The following is a 12,260-nucleotide window of genomic DNA, read 5'->3' as shown; positions in this document are numbered from 1 at the left end:
GATTTTCACAGAGAATTGATGAATGCAATCCAACTATATGTTGTCTATAAGAAAACTGTGCCATATTGGTAAAGACACCATTAAAAGCACAGAGAAAATAAATCTGATATATCACACTAACATGAATCAAAAGGAAACCACAGAAGTTATATTAATCTCAGAAAATGTGAATTTCAGGAACAAAAATTAAAAAAAAATGTTATTGGGGTAAAGAGAGACATAATGTTGAGATACAGGGGCTAAGTCTTTAAGGTTGCAAAATAATCATAAGTAAGTCTACACTGCCAGAGCTTCTAAATTTGTACAGCTAAAACTATGAGAAAAAATTTTAAAGATCTCCAGGTTCTGCTCTCAACAACTGGTCTGTAAAACAGGCAAACAATCAATAAAGTTAGGCTGACCTGAACTGTCAATCAACTTCATTGGCCTCCATTGGCTATTTCATCTAATGACAAGATGTACATTCTATTCTTGCGTGCTCACATGACACACTCACCACATAGACCCCATTCTACACACTCCATATAATACTCTTCTTTAACAATTGAAATCTTGCAGAATGCTCAGACCTGAACAAAGTCAAAGTAGAAATCAATACGTAAACCATCACTTAATAGGTGGAAATAGCAAACCGAAGGAACAATGAGCAAGGCAGATGAAACATAGCCACACAGTTTTAGGAGCATGTGAGAAAAACACTTGAGTATCCTCTACATGCCCCACATGACAAAACCTGGAATGGCTAACCCAAGAGACAAGAAAAAGCAGTGTTGTTATAGCTCGGAGTGTAAAACAAATACCTGTGACTCAGTCCTGACAATGACTGCATATGTTAATAGGCCAAATCCCAATGAACTGGCAAGACCTATTGCTATAGCAAAGACAAAGCAAAGTAGGTAGCATTTATTACTGTGTGCTTGGAAATGACATGGCTGCTTAGTAGGATGATCTATAGTGTGATAACCATAATCTAGTGAACTGTTTCCTTATATCTGTCCAAGCAATGTGAAAACATGTTAACACAGAAGCCTCTTTATGAATATTTATAGCAGCATTATTTATGACTATTCCCAAACTGAAATCATGAGAATTTGTCTTTGATAAATGAATGAATAAACAAATTGAATAATGCTCTTAGTATGGAATATTATTCATCAGTAAAAGAAATTCTCAACTCTGAAAGGGCCATGTAAGGAGACTGAAATGACCTTTTCTAAAGATGTCAGAATGAGAAACTCTGTATTGTGTGACCCAGTGGTATGGTCATGTGGAAGATACAAGATCCCCGAGACTTTTAGCTGATGATTTGGGGGAGTTCAGCAGAGTAAGGTAGAATAATGAATACATGGAACAGATTAGTCTTGGGTCAGTAAATCAAAGTATATATAAAATTCGTTCTAAAATATAGAATTCTGAGTACAAAGGTGGACTTTTATGTATAAATGTCAAAAGTGGACCACAAAATGAAACGCAAATAGTGACAGAGTCCAAGTGAAATGCAAGCACAGTCAGCAACATCCCTCCAATCCATGTCACTCAGAGCCATGGGCTAGAAGATGTGGACTGAAATAAGATGAGAAAGGAATGAAGCCGTGAGGACAAAACAGCGAACAAATCCCCAAGTTTTTAATCATGGGATTAAAAAGTCAGTTAGTAGTAGGTGGTGGGAGCCCACTCTCTCATCTTTTTTGTGAGAGTTCAAAGGTGAGCAAGGGAAAGCTGCTAGAAAAAGAGTGTTATCTAGTGCAATAATCATGGCTTTTTCTTCTGTGTCTTTCGCTAAAACACCCATGAACCAGGACCTTACCTCAAGTGACAAACACTATCCTCTGAGCCATCTCCTTACCCTTCCTTATGTCTTCTTTTTAGAAGTCTTTAGGTTGTTCTGTTTCTTCTCTTTCCACTTTATCTGTCTATGTGTCTGTCTATCTGTCTGTCTATCTATCTATCTATTTATCTATCTATCTATCTGTCTGTCTGTCTGTCTGTCTGTCTATCTATCTATCATCTATCTATCTATCTATCTATCTATCTATCTATCTATCTATCTGTCTATCTATCTATCATATATCTATCTATCTATTGACATGGTTTCTCTATGTGACTTTATTGGCTTTCAACTTGCCACCTTCCTGTCTCTCTTTTGATGGTTAGAATTACAGGCATGTGTAATCTCCTGAGTGTTGCAATTACTGGCCTAGCATCACAGTTCTAAAACATCCAGCTGGAGTTCTAGACAGGTTGGGTACTTTGGGGTATTGTGGGCATGTTAATGTGGTGGTGGTTGTATGGAAAGCCCCAACTTACCCTGGGCTGTGGTGAGTCACTGCACCTCTTGTAGTGTGTGTTCTCTCATTTGTAAGGCTAACAAGGATCAAAGGATTTCTGGGCTTTCTTTCTTCCTGTCCATCTCGCTGTTGGTAGGGAGTAGATTTTTTTTCTGTAGTACAGTTGCCTTTTTCACCCTGGTAAAAATTTGTGAGTAACACTTCAGTTTTGAGTTTGGGCTTTCCATCCAGGGAAGAATGTCTGGTTTTTTTTTGGGGGGGGGGGATTTAGGTACAATGAGAGACTTGGAGTTTTCTTTCCAGAGATATTTTCATTTTGGGTTAAGAGTGCTGTCTGTCTGTTTGATTGTCTCTCCCACAGCCCACCAGGAATGAAAGAGTAGAAGTGATGATCATTGGTCAGTTACAGTAACAGCCCAGAGAAATGAGAAAGAAAAACAAGTCAGAATGAACAACTAGCCTTTGCCCTCACAGAGGGGGAAAAAAGGGCTGGTGAAAGTTAGAAATACAGTTCTGTCTTTTCACCCAGGCACTCTACCTGGACCAACAGCTAGCTATTCGTGAAACTTTCCACATTAAACTCTCAGTTCCAGTAAAGTTCATGGCAGCCTAGAAAGCCGCAGCAGGAGGTGACAACATACATTCTTTTGGGTCTGATGCAGAGCAGCTAAGAGCAGGAGGGCTGACCGTGGCTGCAGAGAACATGGCTACACAGCTGTGGTTCTTCTGTGTGCCAGACCCTCCACACACGAATGAGCTCTGCCTGGGGGTGTACATGTTCCAGTACTAATCCTTCTCCAAATCCAACAGCACAAACGCTTTGCATAAGAGGAAACCAAGGCCTAAAGTACAATAAAGAACTCGCCCAGTTCTTTTTCTTGAAAGTACTAATCTCTCTGACCACCCCACTTGGTGTATTCCCATTTGCTCTTATTGCTGCTCTAGAAGTGCCTGTGTCAAGCCTTCCATGACCACACAGAGAATGCAAACAGTTCCCCTTCCTATAATCGCTTTCCTGTGTACATCACAAAGACTAATGTTCCTACATTCTCACAATTCCCCCTTTTATAAGTCCATAGACGGCTGCAGAAAGAGGACAGTGCTTCACTGCACTTTGCGTCCTCAGTACCTGGCAAATGCTAGGTGCCCAGAAAATAGTTGTTCAGCCTAAGTCATAGAATTCGTGGGGTTCCCGGCCAGAGAGAAACCCAGACCTCTCGACATGTAGTGATTGCGGTGCCACATTATTACTTTTAGACTTATAATCACTTCCAACATCCAGATTGCTTTCCTCATAAAAGCTCCTTTGTTTCCTTACCCCAAGCCTCTCACAGGATTTCTGTGAGAAGAGGAAAGTTCTTCAAAAATACAAGTATTAGCCCTTGGTAAGGTCCTACTGGGTGCTGTTTATAGGCTCACTGTGTGCCACAGCGCCACCCCACCCCATTTTTGGGAACTCCCTCTTTTAGTCCTGAAGTTCTACAGCATAAAGAGATGCCATTAGCTCTGTTTACCAGTGAGAAAGCTGAGGAGGTGTGCCAGCTGCTGGGTCAATTTCTGTCCACTGGCATGAAGGTTCTGTAGCTTAGTTTTAGGTGAGCCTCTGAGATGGAGTTCATATCCTCAGGATTGAAATAGAGAGCAGGGAAACTTGGGAAGGTTTTTTTTTTTTTTTTTTTGGATTTTATTTATTTATTTATTTTTTTAAATAATTGAGATGTACTTGTCACACCAGTTTCAGAGGGTCCCCAGTTCCATTAAATCCCTTTAATTCCCCACAACCATCTACTTGGAGCTTGGAAACAGGTTTTCTGAGTACTTCCAGCATTTCATGTTTTACACACTCTGGTTTCTTACAAGGTCGCGTGGAGGGTAAGGCTGCGAACATTCCAAAGGGATTAAGCACAGGCTGTAGGAACCTGAAAAAGCAATTGATAAAGGCTTAGCTGCTTACCCAGGGATACAGGTGTGGGGGTGGGCATCACACAGAGGGAGCCTCACAAGGTTCTGAGGCCTTTGTCATCTTATAGCCCCCTCCTTGAGAGACTGAATCCTTACCGGAGATGAAAATGTAATGACACAATGAATTGAGACCAGAAATCATCAGAAACTGTTCTTTGAGGGCATTATAGGATATGTGGCATTATGCGCAAACATGAAAGGGGATTTTCAGATGCAGCAGTGGCCTTCTATTTATACACACTTTACCGTTCTTATAGATCTGCAGAGGGAGAAGTTCTGTGGAGTCTTTGGGGGAAAGGGAAGCTGCATTTCAGTGAAGAAACAGGGAATAATAAGGACCACCTGAAAATTAACCTCAGGTAGGGAAGGAGGAAAACACTGAGGGAGTGAGCTCAGGAGCACAATGCCATGGCAGAGTAAGGCTAGGGTGTGTTCCTGGGTGACAGCATCAGTTAGTTGTTCTGTATTTGGTTGGACAAATGCTATCCACTGCATAGGTTAGTTTGGGCAACCATTTAAAAACACCACAGCCCCGATACTGTACACACTAACAGATCATTTCTGGATGCTAAAAGTCGAAGATGAAGGTCAAAGCTAATAGGTTCTTGGTAATGGTCTTTTTTGGCTGACAGATGTGTCACCAGTCACTAGTATGGCCTTTCTCTCATGTAGCACATGGTGGGCCATTGTCTTAGGACCCAATCTCATGATAATTATTTCCCAAACAGCACCTCCAACTACCACTATACTGACGGCTACAGTGTCAACACCATTATGAAGAGGTGCACATTCAGTTCATGGTGGTGGCACTGGCAAAAGAACTTTTAAAAAAGGGAGCGCTCATAAGTTCACAGTTAATCTGAAAAGACGAAACCTGGGCCTCATTGTAAGTATAGTATGCAGAATTATGACTTCGACGCATTAATGAGCCCTAATAGGCTGTTTGTACTATTGACATTTCTGGCGCTATTGTGGGTGGTGCCCACGACTCAGAGAATTTCTGTCTGGGTGCAGTACAGTGGCATTTGCCTTGCACATTTCCACCTTGCGTTCTAGTTGAATTGTCATCGACTAGTCAGGTCGTTCAGGAATATTTTTTAAGGGCCTATGGGAAACTAGGAATGATAAGGGTCTATAAATGTGGGTGCCTCACCTTGTCCTTTCTGGGCTTGTATCCTATGCGTGTCTGGTGTGTGTGTGTGTGTGTGTGTGTGTGTGTGTGTGTGTGTGTGTGTGTGTGTGTGTGTATGTGTATGTGTGTGTGTGTATGTGTGTGTGTGTGTATATGTGTGTGTGTGTATGTGTGTGTGTGTGTATGTGTGCGCACGTGTGTGTATGTGTGTGTGCGTATGTGTGTGTGTATGTGTGTGTGTGTGTGTGTATGTGTGTGTGTGTGTGTGTATGTGTGTGTGTGTGTGTGTGTGTATGTGTGTGTGTGTGTGTGTATGTGTGTGTGTGTGTATGACATAGACCTTTCATCATTCAATGTTGTTCGTCCATCCTTGGCCTCAGGCTGGGTGTATAGCAGCCCATATTAAGCACATTCTCTTTCTCTGCAACACGTGGGACTAGCATTGATTTACCATCACATTTGGGAAAGAGAGCCGTACAGGGACACACTTGCTACGTCACACCTCATTTGTTCAGAAGCAAGAGTGCAGCTGACCTGGGAGCATGGTGACCCCTGGAACGAAATTGCACGTGTGATAAATTGTGAGCTCTACTGTGCAACAGGGAATCAGCACATATGGGGATGGGAATGTCATTTGGGTGGAGGCCCCGCTGTGAGGAGGAGGTGAAAGCAGCTCAGGCTATTGGTGAGCACTGCTAGCTCAGCTTCGGCACTGCAGGGATGACCTTTCCCACCGGGTCCATCTGGATTTCATGATTTTTGTTTCTTGTTTTGGCAACTACTGAAATGGAGGTGCTAGCTAGTTCTGAGGTCAAAAAGTCTGGCAGAGGGTAGTGTTCCCTGTCATTTCCCTTCTCAGAGCAAATGCTCTTTTAGGAAGCTTTGCTGTAAAATTCACAGCCTTGTTCTCATTTTTCTAGACAGAGGAGGAACACTTAAGGTGATACCAGTGACTCAAATAAGAGCAGATGGGAATGGAGAGTTAAGTACCCTGTTGTTACTGTCATAGTCTCCTCCTTCTCCTTCTTCCTTTTCTTCCTCCTCCTCCTCCTCCTCCTCCTCCTCTTCTTTTACTATTTACTAAATGCTTGTGAATTTCACTCCATCCACCCCAATCCTACTTATCTCTCAATTCCTCCATATCTGCACTCTGCCCTGGCATACCCCCGCCAAGAAGACAAAACAAAAATAAAAACAACAGAAAAAAAAAGGGAAAAAATACTTAAAAAACAAACCTTATCTTGCCATGGAACTGTGTGGTGTATCATGATGTATACAGTATAACGTTTTGCCAAACAGTTTACTTGCTAATATACATTGTAGTGAGTCATTGGTCTGGTTTGAAGCCTCTGGTGTCTGCTGCATTATCAGTACTGAATCTTTACTGGTGAAGGTGGCAGTTATAGTGATAAGATCTTGTTCCCCAATTGGGTCTTGATTTGTGCGTAGAGAAAGCTGGGGGCCAATTGCTGGGTAGAAGGTACAGGCGGGGCTTCCAGGTCCCAGGAGGAAAAGGGAGATTCAAGGAAGAAGAGAGGAGCTTCCTGCCATGTTTTGGGGAAAAAAAAAAAAAAAGGAATGCAAAAACCATGTAAGTCTGGGGGGAGGTGGAGCCTTTGATCTCCACCACAGGTGGTGGCCAAGGTTGTTTGGCAAGGGCTAGATGGGACTAGACACTAAGTTTGGGGCAAGTGGAGAGACAGATAATAAATTGGTAAGGTTATGCTTTTTCAGTTGGGAGATAGTAATGGCCAACAATTGTGCCTAGAAGGCAGGTTGTAAAGTAACAAACTATGTGTGTGTGTGTGTGTGTGTGTGTGTATTTTAAGGGAAGCTGGGAAAAGACTGGTAGTATGGCTCACGTCTCAGAGCAGAGGCAGGTAGAACAAAAGGGATGCCAGGAGGGGCACTGCAGATCCCAGAGCAAAGGCGGTAGCAATAAAATACATGCAACACACTGGGGTTCCTTGCTATTATCCTGCTGTTGCCTGTGTCATGGAGATTCTGCAGCTTTGGTTCTCCAGGACTGACCCCTTCGTGCACTCTAGCAGTTGGTGGAGCAGATACTGGGATGGGGCAACTCAAAGCCCTGGATCTGGGCTTTAGTGGTGGCTGAGGTGGAATCTCCCACCAGCTCTCCAGTGCCCACTCACCAGAGCCAGTTCTTCCCATTTGTCCAGGCAAGGGACAGGAACAACTTTCCTGCTTGTATCAGCTGGCAGGAGATAGGACTGACTTTCTGGTGCTCATGTCACCAGGGCTAGCTTTCTAGCACTGCTCTGCTGAGTTACCCGGGCAGGAGGATAGAGCTGGCTCTCCTACCTGCTGTAGGCAATGGGGACTGGGGGAGGGCATTGAACCCGCACCCACACCACTGTAAGGCTGAAGAGGGGTGAAAGTAAGATAAGTAGGCTCACCTTTCATCTGCTACAGCACTCAGGGGAGCACCTCTGCACATCTCCTGGGCAGCTTTGTAGAGCCACGGCTGAGGGTGTGAGAACAGGAGATCTTGACTCTGCCTAGCAGAGTATTATTCTCATTCCTTAAAAACAAAAACAATTTCTTATGTTGTCTTCACTGAAGTTCTACCTGTGCTGCTCACAGTCTCAGGTGTCTGTGTGTACACATAAAGGGCATAGAACCATTCCACACTATCTATCTATCTATTTATCTATCTATCTATCTATCTATCTATCTATCTATCTATCTACCTACCTACCTACCTACCTACCTACCTACCTACCTACCTATCTATCTATCTATCTATCTATCTATCTATCTATCTATCTATCTATCTATCTATCTATCTACCTACCTACCTACCTATCATCTATCTATTGATCTATCTTCCTTCCTTCCTTCCTTCCTTCCTTCCTTCCTTCCTTCCTCCCTTCCTTCCAGGCTTTCCTTCCTTCTTTCTTTACTCACTTGACATCCTGATCTTGCGTCTTCCCTCCTCTCCTCCTAGTTCCCCCTTAAGTATCCCTCTCCCCATCACCATCCCCTAGCACTCCCACTTGGGTACTATTCCACTGCTCAGACCAATACTAAACTCATGTTGTAGCCCAGGCAGGCACTGAATGTGTGATTCCCCCACCTTAGTCACCTAAGCACCTTGCACATCAACCTTATATCTCTGTTGTCTTTAAATTATTTTTTTTAGGCTTTAACAAAAATTTCATAATTTTCTTCTTTCTCTTTCTCTCTCCAAATCCCCCATACCCCCTTCCTTGTTCTCTTTCAAATTCATGGCTATTTTTTTATTAATTGTTTTCACATTCATACACACACACACACACACACGTACATATATATATATATATATATATATATATATATATATATATATACATTCTCAAATATATAAGTACAACCTATTCAGTCTGTTCAATTTTACTTGTCTGTATATTTTCAGGACTGACCATTTGGTACATGACTGCCTAAATATGAACTGGATAAGGACAACAATAGACATCCTAAATGGATGGGCAGAAGCCCATAGGTATCAACTCTCAAAAAAAGCTATAGGCAACTAAGGAATACTAATACCAGAATAGTCTTCCCCGAGGAAGGGTACATGGAACAAATCCAGTGATTCTTGTGAGAACAGGAATGATGGAGGAGTCTGTAACTACCCACGCACCCTGGCTGTGCATCACCTGTGTGATACCTGACAAGGTGGCTGTGATAGAGTTCAGATTTCTTGGCTATAAAATGGTGCAGTAATCCTTTTCCCCAACTGCTCCAGCAAGGATGTGAGAAATGCCATATTCTTTTAGTTACTTCACTTAGAAATATATCTGACTAAGGCAACCTAAGAGATACAAAAACAAGCAAGCAAGCAAACAAACACCTCCCCCCAAATCATTTTGACTTACAGTTTAAAAGAGATACAGTCGATCATACTGGCGTAGGCATGGCAGCAGAACATTAGCCCAGTGACCACTTGTATTAGCAGTTAGGAAGGAGGGAAAGAATAGGAAACTGGTCCAGGCTATAAATCCTTAGACCTGTCCCCAATTATGTATTTCCTCCAGTGAGGTTCCACCTCCTAAATGTTGTATAACCCTCCTAAAATAGCTTTCCTAGTTGGGACCAAGTGTTTAAACACTTAAGCCTATGGAAGACTTTTCACATTCAAATGACAATACGAGCATGGCTGCTGTTCAATAACTGTAAGTCAACCCCCTCCCCCCACACTTCACAAAGCAGAGGACAGACCCTGAACAGTGTATGGAGATTTCATTGTGTACCTCAATTCATGAGAACTGGTTAAATTGATTAAAAGAAATTTAGATTTCAGTGTGTACTTGGGGATATAGGTAGTATGAGGAATCACCCGAGAATAGGCAAATGTTATAGTGGCAGGGACAAAACAGATGGCTTAAGGAGGTCACAGTATGAAGGATTGACCCAGATGTCAATTATGCTTAAGTACAACAATATAACCCATTTCTTCCTTTTATCAGTGATTTCAAAGATCCTATTTTATGCCAGCTAGGCTAGATCTAAATGTCTATGATAGAAAAAGACCCTATCAACTTCAAGAAAATTGAACTCTGCTTTCTACCTGATCTTTTCTATGTCATAGTCAGAAATGAATACTCTCCAGACAATGCTTTAATCTTTAGCCCAAGCCCTTCCTTCTTCTGTCTCTGATACTATCACACTTGTTATCCCACAGGTTTTGACCAATCCAGCTTTGTTTCAAAACGAAAAATAAAAGAAAGATGGTAAGTAAGAAAAATAAGTTGCATTAGAGACAAATTTACAGACATATTGGTGAATGTGTTACATCGCAGAGAATGTTTTCCTTTCTTCTAATCACTGAAAATCTACCTTCCAGAGAAGGACCCTGTGTGCATACTTCTGGGGAAATTATGCACTTCAAGTTGATATTTCATGTGTAGATGTTGACTTACATGGCATATAAAAGTGGGTGACATTTATAAATCTCTATGTGCCAGAGAATGATATTTACTTTCTTTTCCATTACATTTTTTGGGTACATTTTGCTACCATGGTAAAACAATTCTCTTGAAATTAAGTATCCTACCCTGTTTTAAAATTTAGCAACCTTTTTACTTGTCACTCTGTATTTGTTTTACTTTTTTGCTTATTAATTTGTGAGTATTGTGTACACATGACTGCACGTGCTATGGTGTATGTGTGGAGGTCATGGGACAACCTAAATAGCTAGCTGGTTTACTTCTTCTACTATGTGAACCCAGGGGTTGACCTTGGTTAACCACATTTGATGGCAAGGACCTTGACCTGCTAAGTAATCTTGCCAGCCTTTCACATGTGTTTAGCAAATATGGAATTACTGCTACTTGATACAGAAGACTCAACCAGGCACGACTGCACTGATGATATACTGCATTGTCTGCATTAGACACCATTAGGGTGCTGATAAATACCCACAGTATATTGTTGTAATGTTTAAAACTATAGTAGCTAGTAGGCAATTTTTATGTATGATGTGAATACCACCTAATTCCTTCCCGGAGAAGAAAGGGGGAACTTACATACCATTAGTGACTACTGTGTTCAAGGTATGGTGTAAAGCACTTTGGAACCATTGTCTTCCTAAATTCTTACCTCATACCTGGAGCCCTCTAATTCCTTCTTATTACATAGGAGAGAGAGAGAGAGAGATCAAGAGTAAGAGTGAGAGAGAGAGAGAGAGAGAGAGAGAGAGAGAGAGAGAGAGAGAGAGAGAGAGAGGGAGAGAGAGACTCAGAAAAGCCAAAAGACATCCCCCAAAGTCTCTTGTCTGGGAGGTATTGTCAAAGTTACTAATGAGTTATCAGAAAAGTTGGATGTGGACATACATATGTTTATTATAGACTTGCACATTAGAGTTAGTAATTTGAAGGGAAATTGTTTTCTTTCAGAAATAATATCATTGTTACACAAATAGACCTTCATACTGGACTTAATTCATATAAGACTTGCACCTTAAGATGACAAACTCCTAAGATGTCCCCACAATAATGCTTCCTGTTTCATTTAGGATGTGCTTCCTTATAAAATAAAGGAAACCATGACAGCCTGCTCTTGGCATTGTAAAAATCACCCTAGATGCTCAAGAGAACTTACTGAATGGGAGATGGTGGCCCAGTGTAAGTCCTCCTGATTACTAGGTTGAAATTTTCTAATCAAGATGTTCAAATTCCCAGATTAAAAGCATGTAGTTTTTCCCCAGGAGAAGAAAGGCCATACACAGAGAAAACATGTACCATGTAGATTGATTTGCCAATAGTAGAATCCTTTAATATAACACTACCCTATGACAACTGCAACTCGTGTACTTGCAGAAGAAATGCGGTCCACCTGGAGCATGAGTTTTAGGGCACTGGTTGTAAATAATAGGGTACTTGTCTCAGCAGGGCCACTGTTGTCTCATGATGACAAGTCGATGCCAAGGCTCGCAGAGAAAGAGCTTCTGGGACACAAAACAACAAATACAGACTGTAATGTTATTATAGCAGAAAAGATTTGAAGAGAGTCAAGAAGAAGTGTGAAGTTTTGAAAGCCTCCAAGAGGAGGAGTATGGTATACTGGCTAGTTTTATGTCAGCTTTCATGAGATGGTCATTTGTGAACAGAAAATCTTTATTGAGCAAATTCCAGTAGCATAGACAAGCAAGTGGAGTATTTCTTCACTAATGATTGGTGTGAGAAGGTTCATTCCATTGGGGTGCTGTATTCCCTGGGCAAAATGTGCTGAACGCTATATGAAATCAGTCTGAACAAGTCATGACATGCCACCCGGCAAGCAGCACTCTCCACGGCCTCTGCTTCTATTCCTATCTCCAGGTTTCTGTCTTAAATTTTTGCCCCAACATCCCTGGATGATGGACTACAAATTGTAAG

Source organism: Micromys minutus (assembly GCF_963924665.1).
Source record: "Micromys minutus genome assembly, chromosome: 3".
NCBI lineage: Eukaryota > Metazoa > Chordata > Mammalia > Rodentia > Muridae > Micromys > Micromys minutus.
This window is presented reverse-complemented; position numbering follows the sequence as displayed.